At 40.9% G+C, this 15,055-nt stretch overlaps 1 protein-coding gene across 8 annotated transcripts in view; it reads left to right on the top strand.

The window, feature by feature from the left end:
- Window positions 1-281: 281 nt before the first annotated feature.
- The window catches only part of LOC123964490 (alpha-2,8-sialyltransferase 8E-like), a 42,708-nt gene continuing 27,934 nt past the window's right edge, over window positions 282-15,055 (top strand). For 2 of the 8 annotated variants that reach the window (XM_046041440.1, XM_046041441.1), the window contains exons 1-3: window positions 10,011-10,643; window positions 12,242-12,316; window positions 12,456-12,530. The gene's annotated coding sequence lies outside the window, so the exon portion shown is untranslated. Of the gene's footprint in view, window positions 593-3,568; window positions 3,607-3,873; window positions 3,949-10,010; window positions 10,648-11,315; window positions 11,425-12,241; window positions 12,317-12,455; window positions 12,531-15,055 lie in introns of those variants that run through there. The other 6 variants (XM_046041442.1, XM_046041443.1, XM_046041444.1 and 3 more) reach the window with 6 other exon arrangements.

Genomic DNA, 15,055 nt, shown 5'->3' with positions numbered 1-15,055 from the left:
CCGTCTTAAACCGAACTCTTATCCAGTTTTAATCCACACTTTTTCGTTACATTGTTTATATCCTTTTTATTTAACTTAAGTTTTTAACTTAAGTTTTACATGGGTTAAGGATTTTAGTCATCCGACATGGATTTTAAGCTAGATGACCGTAAAAACACCATCAACGCTACTGACCACAACAAAGCTCCGGTGACTATGCAGGCCGAGATAACTCTGCCCCATGAGGACTGCACACTCCTTAAGAAAGCGAACAAAAAGATTGCTTATGGAGATTGCTTAGACCTTATGGAAGACATCCGACGACTTTCAGAGGAACTCAAAGAGAAATATTCCCTGCTGACTGGCTTTATGGATGTGGCTTCAGTACAAGCCAAACAGATTGTTTGTCTTAGCGCAATGCCTGCCGACATTGTTGCATCTCCTCCACCGGCTACATCTCCCGCAGTGGCGGCAAACGGTGATCAGCTGGGCCGCCGGTCTGCCACTGGGCCTGATCGGCGGCCGTCATCCAGGTCAAAGTCCTTCGCTTCCCGACGTAGGATCCTGAAGGAGGCCGTCTCTACCCTTCACCGTCGGGTAGCCCTTCTCTCAGGTCTGTTACTGCTTCTTCAACACAACACTCGGCAGCTCACACACTCCATCCTCAGTCCGCACGCAGTGTTGATGCAGATTCTGCTCAGTCCTGCTCTGGAACCACACAACCGGAATCTCCTCGTCCTCTTTTCTCCACAACCACACTGATAATTGGTGACTCCATAACCAGAAACATCCGTTTCTTTAACGCTACCACTCACTGCTTCCCCGGTGCCACCACAGCTGACATTTTAAAAAAACTCCAGGACCTGATGCCGTCGCTCCCGTCCTCCATCACAAGAGTGATAGTCCACGTGGAAACAAATGACACTGCTCTTCAGCAATCTGAGCTGACAAAATCAGATTTTAACCGTCTTCTTAACTTTTTAAAGCAGTGTGGAAAGTCCGTTTTTATCTCTGGTCCCATTCCCACTGTATGTAGCGGTGCTGGCTGCTTCAGTAGACTCCTTGCAGGGCTCACGGTGTGTGTTATGTCTAAAACTTTAATATTTTCTGGCAAAGTGTCTCTTTTTAAGACAGACAGACTTCACCCAAACAAACGGGGCACAGAAATAATAATAATAATTATCTTTATTTGTAGAGCACTTTTCAAAAACAAGTTACAAACTGCTTTAACAATTGTAAAGACAATAATACCCAAAAAACAATAATACAGAAACAATACAAGATAAAGAAAAGAAAAGAATAAAATACATGTTTAAGATAAATATAAAATTAGTAAAATAGAATAGAATAAAAGGGATAAAATAAAGTCAAATAAGATCGGGAAAGGCTCTCCTATAAAAGTACGTTTTAAGAAGGGACTTAAAAGAGTTCACTGACTCAGCTGACCTGATTTCCTCAGGCAGGCTGTTCCAGAGCCTCGGGGCCCTGACAGCAAACGCTCTGTCCCCTTTAGTTTTCAGTCAAGACTCAGGAACAGACAACAGACCTCTGCCTGAGGATCTCAAGGTACGTGCTGGTGTGTATGGGACTAAAAGTTCAGAAATATAACAAGGCGAGAGGCGAGGAGAAATGTTAGCTGCTCACATACAGCATGTGGTGCGGTCCACACATGACTTACGTGAATGACTAATTATTCATGCAGCACACCTGGACACACCACCGGTCACTGAACAGATCTCTGCCTCACTGCCACAAATAACTGTCTCCACCTGCTGGCATGTAAAGCTGTCTGCTCCCAGCGCTGTTCCAAAGACTTCTATTCCTGTCATCATCACGCATACACCAGTAAACCGAAATGTGCACATCCCACACAGAAATAATAGTAATCTCTTAAGGATTAGGGCAACTGCACCAACTCCAGCACCTAGAACAAATGCATTTAAAATGTCTCTCTTCAATGTGAGATAACTTTCAAGTAAGTTGAGGGCTTGATGCGTTCATCAGTTGGCAAGTGAGGGGACTCTTGAAGTTACTTTTTTGTTTGGTGATCATTCTCCTCTGTTTGGGGAGCCTGCTGATCACTCTTATCTGGCACAAATACGACGACCAGTAAGTATGTAATTACCTTTCCCAATCACCTGTAGAACATAGTTTGACAAAACTACAAGAAAAGAGTGTTAGAAGATACTGTTATTGCAGATGATATTGATTCTGTTCAAATTTCCAATTCCAAATCTTTTCACTTTTTCTGCACTCTTTCCCCACTTCTTTTCCACTTATGTCATCCTCCTGTCAAAAAACAAAATGCAGTGAGGCAGTGAGGTTAGTGTGAAATGACTTTAGTGTTGAGAAAAAGAGGCGGATTTTGCTTTTGCTTTTTTACCCAGGTATGTGTGAATACATCTCATAAGGCACCATTTGTATCTGTAATCATGATACTAATATCATGATTCATCTCACAATGCTACATACTCAAGAGTAAAGATACTAATAGAGAAATTTGGAAAATAAAATTTGGAAAGCATCGCTTATTCAATGCAAGATAACTGACATTATTATCCATTATTAAGAACTTGATGCTCACCTTTAATGATGTTAAAATGGTGCCATGTTGTTGCTAGTATCTATTTGAGGAAATTCAAAAGAAGAAGCAAATTGTAGAAGCAACACATACCACACACCACAGACATTACATTGGTGAGTTTGTACACTGGTTGTTCATTTATGGCGTGTGAAGCAGCCAGATATCCCACTGCTTTGCCCCAATAGGTCAATGGGAGATCCCTCAATGCAGAACATTGCCTGGTCACTGACTAGTGTTGTAATTCATGCAGACAGATCTTTATCCTGAACCGCATAGTTGACAACATAAAAGCATTAACGTGTGAGATGGTTGCATAATTAAGATTGCTTTATGTAATTAATGTTGAGGAAATATTGTGAGCCAGCTGTCAGGTGCGAGGAAGAAGGTTTTCAGAGACTATTGAAGTTTTACATAGCAAAGTTTAATTAAACTTGTTTCAGCATCCAACGCGTACACAAGCAATGCCAACACTAAATCTAAAGGGTAACATCTTTTGGTCCCTTTCGTTGCCTAGTTCCTGTAAGTTTCCCTCTTTGGTCATCTTTAGATGGCCTTAACCTAGAACAGAACATCGATCTGATGTATAGACTCCAATGCTGTGCCATATTGGAATCTCCTACAGTCATGAGTTGTACTCTAATCTGTCGAGCCAGTGAGTTCTTGTAAACATTTTTGTAGGATTCCTGGAGAACACCGATATCTGCTAGCCTGACGCCTGAGCTACTGTTTCTCCTTAATCAGTCTCACTGTTGTCTCCAGTTGTCTCCATGTAACATGAACAGTTACATGAGGGAAATAATTAGAGCTGGAAGGTCAGTGAACACACACTTGTGGGGTAACCTAATGACTCTAAGCTAGACCTGTCTTACCTATCCCTGTTACATCAATAAAGTCCCTTAAGAAATATCATCCATCCATCCATCCATCCATCCATTGTCAACCGCTTATCCTGCGTGCAGGTTCGCCAGGGGGCTGGAGCCAATCCCAGCTTACATCGGGCGAAAGGCGGGGTACACCCTGGACAGGTCGCCAGTCCATCGCAGGTTAAGAAATATCAATTCAGTTCAATTCAAAATTAGCTTTATTGGCATGAATGTGTAACAACAATATTGCCAAAGCATCATACAAACTACATCATATCTTTAACAGTTAATATGTGCATGAGCTCAAATACAGCACATTTAAAACAGGATTTTCTTCTTAAATGCCAAGAAAAATCGAGGTCTTAGAGCCAAATGGATGGGTTTTTTTTTATGTCTGGCATTAGCAGTTTACTCGCATGTCCTGTCTCTCTCTTGTTCTCTCAACAGCAATGTGAAACCTCACAAGCTGCTTCCTCAAAATAAAAGCACCCCTCGGCCCTCTGACCTCTGTGAAGGCTACAGGTGAGAGCAAACACTGTCACTGCTTCTCCTTATATTACGTTGTTTTGTTTATTCTTTCATCAGATCAAGTGTGTGTGAAAAAGTGTATGTGTGTGACAGGGAGGTCATCGACAAAGTAAAAAAGCATTAGCAAGAGGACAATTGTAAACATGTAAGACATGACATCTTCACATCCACTCAAAAAAGGTTGTCAGATTTGCAAATAATTCCATGCATGTCACCCCTTGAGCTGACTCAAGGATAAATAAAATGCAAAGTAGTGAATTGGCTGGTCCTCAGTGGTTTTGCTTGTTCTTGTGTTAACTGCCAACTGATGAACGCATCAAGCCCACAGCTGATTGTGGGTGATTGTGTGATATTTTAACTCCAAACAGCACTGTAAAAAATTGAATGGGGTGTCCGTAGGGGCGTAGGTATAGACAGTGCAGACAGTGCATCCGCACCAGGGCACGTTCTGTACAGGGGCCTGTGATGGGAGCGGACCCCGCCAGGTTACGAGCAGGACTTTGTCGGTTACATGGTAAAAATACAACTGTGTTCATCATGCAATGGTAGACACACAGCTTGCCACCTATCACTGCAACTGCTGGGAGATCACGAGGTAAATACCCTCAAATGTGCATATCCCTCTTTGCCGTGGTGTCAGTCAGTAGTTTTAAAGAGGTGGTATGCTTTTTGGCTTTTTCCCTCTCCTTTATTAAGCTATATCTTTACACTTGTTAAAGCACTTTGTAACTTGTTTTTGAAAAGTGCTCTACAAATAAAGATTATTATTATCTCTTATTTGTGCATGTAACAGGTTTGCAAAGTGAAAAAGCCCAAAGTCCTTCAGCATTGAAACCTTGTAAATGGTGATCTGAAAACTGGTGCGTAAATGTGTGAAAATTTTTTTTGAAACTCTGAAAATTGAGGTTCAAAAGGGTGAAACTCTATTACATTACATTTGCACTCCTATTGCAGACTATTTTTTCTGAGTTTTCCTTCTTCAGAACAATTTTCTGAGTTTCAAATTTGTCTGTGTTCTCCCAGCGTATTAGTTTGTTGGTGAGTGATGATGACAGCATGCTGCCTTGTCTTCAGTGCTTTAGGCCATAAAAGAAAAGACAACAACACAGATAGTTGTTACTGGTTAACTACAGTAAAGTCAACTTTAAAACGACTCCACTACCACACATAAAACGTGGTTTAATAGAATAGTCACATTTAACAAAGCATACATTTTGGCTTAATAACTGTCGAGATTTGTGTGGTTGATAGTCTCCATTGATAGTTTACTGTAAGTTCAGCCTGCATTTTACACAGCATAAATTAGCCTAACGGCTAGCGGACTTTTCCTCTCCTAATAGCTTAATAAATTACATGTCATTTATACAATTTCTTACTCACCGCTGGTTCAGTTACTGCATCTCCCGACACAACACCACGGGTGACATTGTGCTGATGAACAAATTGCCCCGAGCTACTACCCGTTGCAGATTTCTTTTCCACATCCATGCACCTCTTGGACGGAGACAGCCAGCCCGTCCAGGGAGCCGTGCTTTCTGAACACGTATCCTGTCCGCGTCTGTCATTGGTGGAGCAGTCTGTCAATCCCTCTATCCAGTAAATATGACTTGTGATTGGACTTTACTTCAGCAGACAGCCAAGCATTGGCCAAGAGCAGAAGGCCCTGCCTGCAGGCCTTTTTTTTAAGTTGTGAGGTTGCGAAGCTTCATTTTCACTCAGTCTGAGTTTCAGAGTTTCAGAGCAGAGCTGCGTGACAACGCTGCCACAAATCAAGTGAGTCGCAAGCTCGCAACTGTGTAGGCGTATCTCCGCAAAGTGGGTGTTTTTTAAACTCAGTTCTGAAAAAATAGTCTGCAATAGGAGTGCAAATGTAATGTAATAGAGTTTCACCCTTTTGAACCTCAATTTTCAGATTTTCAAAAAAATTTTTCACACATTTACGCACCAGTTTTCAGATCACCATTTACAAGGTTTCAAACCTGGAAAACAAACTAATACGCTGGGAGAACACTGACAAATTTGAAACTCTGAAAAATTGTTCTGAAGAAGGAAAACTCAAAAAGAACATAATGTTTACACAGATTATTTTATTTCTTTACATTTTGCAGGCTTGCAAATCTTAGTTTTTGATCTTGCAAAAACAATTTTGTAATATTTTGAGTTTTCAAACACTTAGTTTCAACCTTTCAGAACTTTATTATCAGTTTTGAATCAAGGCAGGATATTAATCCCATATTTTACTGCTATCAAAGAACCATAATCTGACCACGGGCCAGATATTATTGTTGGTGGGCAGTTTTAGCAAGGTTCCATACTCACAGAGAGAATTAATGTGTTTCCCTTGTAAATATTTGTATAAACTTTCTCTTACTGTATGTGGTTCATAATCGACTGTGATGCAGAAACGGTGTTTCATACTCTTTGCTTACATTTTCCATGTTATCTGTCAGTGGCCAAGTCACAATAACATATAGTTTTACTAAATAATTAATTACATATAATTCCTTAATAAATATACATAAAGAAACCTAAATTCTTGACTGGCCACTCTCTGCTGTGTAAGAAGAGACCTTTTGTGCTGTGTCAGCCACCATAGCTGTCCTGCGCTCTTTGAAAGGGTAGGGGGCAGGAATGCGGTTGCCCTGATCGGGAGGTTATTGTGGGCTACTGAAAATGCCCGAAAAAGTCTGCATCATATCAGCACAGTGGACACCTCTTGCACACAGCTGTTTGTAGTGACATTTCAGGATTTTGACAATGACAGCGTTGGTCATGATCCTTATAACTTTCTCTTTGACTTCTGTACTTTGCAAAAACAATAGTCTAGGTGACACAGTCCGACTCTAAAATCCATCATATGATGGACACTTTCCTGCTTCCGGGCGGCAACACAGCCACAGCCGCAGCATGTGCCTGTGTTGAAGAGAAGCACATCAATTCAATTTAATGTTAATATGGAAAGAAACAGAGGTTGTGTATCTACTGCATATTATCTTATCAGTTGTTAAACCGTGAACAATAAGGAAACAACGCACACACATTTGCCAATATAGGGTTCCCTTATAGACATGAACGCAGTGTGTGTGTCAGTGTGTGTAACTGTGGACACTTTCCTGCTTCCGGGCTGCAACACAGCCACAGCCGCAGCATGTGCCTGTGTTGAAGAGAAGCACATCAATTCAATTTAATGTTAATATGGAAAGAAACAGAGGTTGTGTATCTACTGCATATTATCTTATCAGTTGTTAAACCGTGAACAATAAGGAAACAACGCACACACATTTGCCAATATAGGGTTCCCTTATAGACATGAACGCAGTGTGTGTGTCAGTGTGTGTAACTGTGGACACTTTCCTGCTTCCGGGCTGCAACACAGCCACAGCCGCAGCATGTGCCTGTGTTGAAGAGAAGCACATCAATTCAATTTAATGTTAATATGGAAAGAAACAGAGGTTGTGTATCTACTGCATATTATCTTATCAGTTGTTAAACCGTGAACAATAAGGAAACAACGCACACACATTTGCCAATATAGGGTTCCCTTATAGACATGAACGCAGTGTGTGTGTCAGTGTGTGTAACTGTGGACACTTTCCTGCTTCCGGGCTGCAACACAGCCACAGCCGCAGCATGTGCCTGTGTTGAAGAGAAGCACATCAATTCAATTTAATGTTAATATGGAAAGAAACAGAGGTTGTGTATCTACTGCATATTATCTTATCAGTTGTTAAACCGTGAACAATAAGGAAACAATGCACACACATTTGCCAATATAGGGTTCCCTTATAGACATGAACGCAGTGTGTGTGTCAGTGTGTGTAACTGTGGAGCTCAATGGCCCATGCACTGGGGCCGTTGTTACTACCTCACGCTACTGGGCCCGTAAACATAAAACTTACAAATAATAATTAATAACTATAAAATTACACACAAGTAACTGAGCAATTACCTACAAATATCCTATGTGCCAAGCTCTCCCCCACATTTTAAAATATCTCCTGACATATGACACCTTTAAGATTTTCAACAGGTCTGTACGTGCTTACAACAGCTTTGCCTCTGCTGTAGTTCTGTTAGCCCCTCTAGCAGTTTGCTGTTAGCCCCCAAGAGGCTTCATCTGCCGGATTTTCCTTTGTGGTAACATATTTCCACTGTGATACATCAGTAGCATCCCTTACAAAAGAGATCCTGTTTGCTACAAATGTTCGGAAAGGTTTGGTTTTGTTGTTGATATATTTCAGCATTGTTGAGTTATCAGTCCAGCACATTGCTGCAGCTCCTCTTTTCAACTTTATGTCCATTGGCTGCCTGGAGGGTAGCTAGTGTTTGGAAGGGAGAGGAGAGGTGTGCTGCAGCTCAGTGTTTTTCCACCGGTGTTTTCCCTGTGATGTCACAGGGATACCACTCCGATGTGTGACCACTTCTGTCACAGAACAAACAGGAACTTAGTGGCAGACACATTTTTCATTCCATTTGTCATAATTTCTTCTTGTTTCGGTGTTTCTACAAGTGTTACAGTTGTTGCAAAAGTGCTTCCTATTGGTTTCAACTTTTCTCTTGCTTTGGCAAAGGTGAAGCTTTTGACAGATGTAGTTGGCTTAGCATCCTGGATGTTTCCAAAAAGTGGATCAGACTTTTTTTTTTCTGGTGCCAAAATGTTTCGCAGTGAATAATCCAAAAAACAAAACACCACTTAATTTTGGGTTAAAATGTGTTGTAACATGTGTTACTGAGATTGTAACTGTATAATATTATCGACATTTTATTAGTAATGTCTTATATTACTGCGTTACAGCAAAAAGCAGTACATTACTGTAAATGTGTTACTTCTTTAACACCATTTGTGAGTACAGGTGGACTGAGGGTGACATGACACTGTCTCCAACTTCAGTAAACAACTGGTGTTGCTGAACCTGTGCCTCCCTTGTGTGTCCCTCCAACTCCACTGTTGGGTCGGGTGTAGGGTTTCAGGAGCAGGTAGGTGGGGAAGGGATCCAGGGGCAGGGGTCTCAGGTGGAAGTTGAGCAATGAAGATGGCCTGAGTTTTCCAGGTCCTCCACGCTCAGACAAGTTTCTGACCAGGACCATGACTCTCATTCTACTTTGCCAGTTTGCCACATAGTCCTCGTGTCCTTCATGTTTGTCGCTGACACCGAGGTTGAACAAGAGGTCTTTGGGGAGCCTGGGTGATCTGCCAAAAAGGAGGAAACGGGGGGAATAGCCAGTTGCCTCTGACTTGCATGAACAACTTTAGGCACAAAGGTCTTCCAGTCTGCCTTCTATTCCTCTGTCAGGGTCCTCAACATACTCAGCAGGGTCCTGTTGAACTTCTGGAACCTCTTGTGAAACTCCTTTATCCTGTCATGGTGGATTTTACCTGGACAGCCAATTCAGAGGATGAAGTCGTTAAATAGTTTAACAGCAACAGTCTTGGCCTCTTTTTTTTTTTTAGTTGGGTAGGCCTGTGCAAATTGGGTGAAGTGGTCCATTACAAGCAGGATGCACTCAAATCCCTGTTTACAGGTCTCCAGGTGGAGGAAATTGATGGACAACTTCTCAAATGTGTAAGTGGTCTTTATAGATTCAAGTGGGGCTATCATTTGTCTCTGTGGCTTTTTCTTCGTGATGCACTCACATTTCTTGGTGACGAAATGTTCAACATCTATATGTATCCTCAGCCAGAAAAATCTGTCTCTGATGAGGCTCATTGTTCTCTCCATTCCAAGATGTCCCATCTTCTGATGCAGCTCATGGAAGACGAGAGGATGGATCAAGTTGGTCTTTCTCTATTGTTCTCCTGTTACACTATTACACCACTACCACCAGTCTGAACCGTTGATACAAAGCAGGATGAATTCATGTTTTCATGTTGTTTACGCCAAATTCTCACCCCATCATCTGAATGTCGCAGCTGAAATCGAGACTCATCAAACCAGGCAACGTTTCTGACCTCTGACATTGACAAGACATTTTCGTCCACACAACTGCTGCTCACTAGACATTTTCTCTTTTTTGGACCATTCTCTGTAAACCCTATAGATGATTCTGTGGGAAAATCCCAGTAGATCAGCAGTTTCTGAAATAGTCAGACCAGTCTGACCGTCTGGCACCAACAACCATGCCACGTTCAAAGTCACTTAAATCCCCTTTTTGATGCTCAGTTTAAACTTCAGCAACCAAGTCTACATGCCTAAATGCATTAAGTTTCTGCCATGTGTCAGGACCTTGGATTTGAGTGTGGTGTTTTTCTGTTATTTTGTTAAATGTCCATTTCTGTTTTACACATTGCCTCTGTGTTCTTGTTTAAGTTTTGTTAGTTAATCATTGCTTCCTTGTTTTTTTTGTTGTATTTAGATATATGTAGCTTTGTGTATTGTATGTAGCTTTACTTCCTGTTTTATTTTGTAATTTTGGTGATTGGTGTTTTTGCCTAGCTTTGTTTCCTGTCTACTTTGATTCTTAATATGTCTCACCTGTGTTTAATTGCCCTGCCTGCTTGTCTGTGTATTGTGCCCGTGTATATATTAGCCTCAGTTGTATTCAATTATCTTTGTATGTTGAGTGTTCCACCTTGTGCTCTGTTATCTGGATTATTGGTTGGAATTAACCCGTGTCTGGGCTCTGTATTTTGCCTTTGTTGGACTTTACTCCTGAGTTTGGACTACCTTGCCTTTTGTTTGATCATCTAAGTAAGTTAGTATTCTAATAAACCTGCAAACTGATCCAGCTTTGTTTAGTGTCTGCATTTGGGTCCACACCTGTTTCCCTGCATAAATGGGTTTTTAGTTAACAGGAGGCTCAACATTCAGTTTGTAACTCACTAGCAACTGGGACAGGAACAGGAACGCCTCAGAAGAACCATATTTTCAGGGGAGCTTATGTCTTAAGAGGCTCTCCCATAGTTCACACCCTGGCTGTAGCCTCAAGAAAAAAACCCTCATCATATAGACCCTCAACATATTTGGGTATTTTCTTAGATTGCTCAGGTAACCAGCTGCTTCAGATCAGCCCAAAACAAAATGTTTCCTTGACGCTACGTAAACTAGAAATTATAGAATTTAGTGTGTGAGTGGCTCATAGGCAAAGCAATGCGCCACAACAAGGAATTGTTTTTGCTCTAGTGAGTTTGAACCCAGCTTGACACGATCTTGCAAAACAAGTAGCCTACGTTTTTAATTTATTTTTTCGTATGTGGCTATAATATAGTGCTCACTTCTACAATCATATTTGCCACAGTTGATATGAGATGTGATACAACTTGACTTTTGACTTGTCTTTTTTTGTTTACCGTTTTCCATTTTTCCGTTTTAGTTTTAAAACAGAAAAAACAAGGACTTTTTTTTGTATTTTTTTTTTCTGATTTGGTTTTGAAACGGAATAATCAAAGAACGAACCATACACGGATTAGTGTGGCTATTGTGAAATGACTATAGTGTTGAGGAAAAAGAGGCTGACTTTTCTTTTGCCCAGGTATGTATGAATGCATCTCTGCAATGTACTCAAAAGACAAAAAGCAGTGTAAGTACTAAGAGAAAAGATACTAGTGGAGAAATTTGGTGCATGAGAACATACTTACTGGCTGTCATACATGCCAGATGAGTGGTCAGCAGAGTCCCCAAACAGAGGAGAGTGATCATCAAAGACACTTCAAGAGTTGTCCCCTACCTAAATCTACTGTTAACTTCACCTGCTAGCCACACTCACGTTCTGTTCTCATGCACTCACACATTTACTAACAATCTGTCATGGGTTGTGGATTATTAGTCCTACACGTGCACACAAAGTAAGTGTTTGTGAAGACGGGGGATCAGGCAGGACCACACATTACAAGACACCAAATGGATTAAATTTTTAAAAATCCTTTAGGAAACTTAGAAGAAAATACATAATTTTACAATTACCACACACCACAGAAAGTACACAAGTGAGTTTGTACACTGGTTGTTCATTTATGGTGTATGAAGCAGCAAGATATACCACTGCTTTGCCCAAATAGGTCAATGGGAGATCCCTTTAATACAGAACTTTGCTTGACTTGTGTCTATTGTATGCAGACAGATCTTCATACTGAACTGCATAGCTGACATCAGGTCAGGTTATTTGTTACATGGTGACATAATTAAGATTGCTTTGTGTTATTAATATGTGCATGGAATCAAACAGCACATTTAGAACAGGATTTTACTCTTAAATGCCAAGAAAACTGAGGGCTTAGAACCAGATATATTTATTATCTCTGACATTAGCATTTTACTCACCTGTCCTGTCTCTCTTTTTCTCTCAACAGCACTGTCGAAACTCACAAACCGCCTCTCCGAAAGAAAAGCACGCCTCGGCCCTTTGACCTCTGTAAAGGCTGCAGGTAAGAGCAAACACTGTCACTGCTTGTCCTTATTACCTTTCTCGTTTATGCTTTCATCAGAACAAGCCACGTCAGTGCTGCAGGGATCACACACTTGACCGTGTGTTAATTTGTGTGTGTGTGTGTGTGTGTGTCACAGGGAAGTCATTAACAAAGTAAAAGGGATTTACTCTCACACCTGGAAGAAGCAGGAGCACAATTACACAAAATTCAGGTAAAAAAAACAACGAGATCTTTGCATCCTCTCAAAAAAGGTTACCAGTGTTGCTAATGTTTGGCTGTGCCGTCCTGGAGGAGCTGGACTACTTATACAAACTGAATGGGCTGCAGGTACATCCTCATGCTACCAGTAGTGACGCTATTAAAATGCAAAACTAGAGAACAATCAGCCAGTAAGATTAAGGAGAGAGTATGTGACCACCACGTGCAAAACCATTGCTGTTAGGATTTTGGTTTTATGTTCATGTTTTTGTTTTTCCTGTTTTAGTCAATTATCTTGGGTTTTGTGTTCTTGTTCATACTGTTTCCTGTCATGCTTGGTTTTGATCTGTGCTTGCCTTTGTTCTTGTTTTATTCTGTTATTATCTGATGTTTATTTCATACTTAATATGCAGTCTGCCTGTCTTCTCTGGGTGGTTTAGTTCTCTGCGGGTTTTGTTTATTGGTCAGTTCTGTATCTGTTATGTGATCCGTTGTGTTTTGGTTTTCAGTCTGTTGTCTTGTGTTCAGTCTGCCCGGGGTTAGTTTATGTACCTCTGCCTGTTTGATGTCAGTCTGTTCATGAATCTCGTTTCAGTCTGTTTACGTAGTTTAGGGTTTTATTACATGTCTTGTTTCCTCTGTTCTGCCTTGTTATGTTTATTTGCATGTTCAGCCCTGTTCAGTTATTTCTGTTCAGTCTTGACCTGTTATGTTGTGTTTCAATTCCTGCCTGTGTTTTCTAGTTCTGTGTTCTCGTTTAGGTTTTGTCTGTTATGCATGCTTTTGTGGTATTGTGTTACTTCTGTCCTGGTCTGCATTCTTTACTTTATGGTTTATTTTTAGTAGTCAGTTGCTCAATCTGCGTTCTAGTCTGTATTTGTGGACTTGTGAAACGTCAACAGTCACAGCCAAAGTACTATTCCAATTCAAAAGTCTGCATCTAGCAAAGTACAGTCAAATACCCAGATGTGTTCTCTCTCCGCCTGTTTTACCGAGCCTGCATCGGTGGTGACTTGTGTGGACTTTGGATAGCCAGATATCCCAGAATGCATTTCCCTCCCAAAAAGCGGATATGTCTGACGAGAAAACTCACAACTGTAACTGAGAATACTGCTGTTCTTGTGTTTTAAGAGTTTTTTTTTATGCAGGAATATAGTTGTTTAAGTCAAACTCCAAATATGTGGTTTATTTCTCAAGACAGAGCTGATTTAAAATATTGCTACGATGTGAGGTCCCACCCGCTAACGGGTCTGGCCCCGGCTGTCAAGTCTGCTGCGGTTCTAATTGCTGAATGAATGACTACATGCTCCCATTCCTGGGATTTTGTACTCGAATTTGCCAAGTCCGAGCTTTAAAGTACAAAAGTCCGAACTTGGCGAACTCAGTATTGAGAAATAGCCAGTGTCTTGTGTTTGTGTCTAGCTTGTTCCTGTTTCTGATTAGTCCCTTATGCTTTTCCCCTGTTGACTCCCTCCCTGCTGTTAGCCCTAGTACTTAATGCCTGTTTTCTGTTCAGTCTGTGTCGGATTATTGTAGCTTGTTGATGCTCTGTGACCAGTGTTTGTCTCTGCCTCATGTTCCTGTCTTCCTAGCCTGTTTGTGGATTATTGTTTTACTTTGCTTTCTTTAGATTTGTTCGGACTCAGCCACTGCTTGCAAGTGTGCTTGTTTTTGGTTCTAATAAAACATTTGAACTGAACCTGCTCTGCTCTGGCGTCCTGCGTTTGGGTCCCCAACCAACTCTTGACAATTTCTTTTTAGGGGTCTTGTTGTTGCCCCTCCAGTGCAACTGGTGTCACTTTCATTTGCACCAAAACAGGTGACACTGACTCACAATCACTTATGCTTTTATCAACTTAGAAATATAGCTAAAATTCGATCTATGTTAACTTTTAAGGACACCGAGACCATTTTACACGCCTTCATCTCATCACGCCTGGATTATTGCAACAGCCTTTTCACCTGTTTAAGCCAAAAATCTATTGATCGACTCCAGACTGTCCAGAACTCAGCTGCCAGGCTTTTAACCAGAACAAAGAAATATGACCACATTACTCCTATTTTAGCTTCATTACACTGCCTCCCAGTATGTTTTAGAATTCACTTTAAAATTCTATTGATCACTTTTAAAGCTCTTCATGGCCTCTCGCCTTGTTATATTTCTGAACTTTTAGTCCCATACGCACCAGCACGTACCTTGAGATCCTCGGGCAGAGGTCTGTTGTCTGTTCCAGAGTCTCGACTGAAAACTAAAGGGGACAGAGCGTTTGCTGTCAGGGCCCCGAGGCTCTGGAACAGCCTGCCCGAGGAAATCAGGTCGGCTGAGTCAGTGAAGTCCCTTCTTAAAACATACTTTTATAGGAGAGCCTTTCCCGATCTTATTTGACTTTATTTTATCCCTTTTATTTTATTGTATTTTACTAATTTTATATTTATCTGTATTTTAGTCTTTTCAATGTTTTCATGCTTTTATCTTGTATTGTTTTTGTATTATTGTCTCTTGGGTATTATTTTCTTTACACTTGTTAAAGCACTTTG

The sequence above is a fragment of the Micropterus dolomieu genome, linkage group LG02, assembly GCF_021292245.1.
Source record: "Micropterus dolomieu isolate WLL.071019.BEF.003 ecotype Adirondacks linkage group LG02, ASM2129224v1, whole genome shotgun sequence".
NCBI classification, from domain to species: Eukaryota; Metazoa; Chordata; class Actinopteri; order Centrarchiformes; family Centrarchidae; genus Micropterus; species Micropterus dolomieu.
This window is presented reverse-complemented; position numbering and strand designations above follow the sequence as displayed.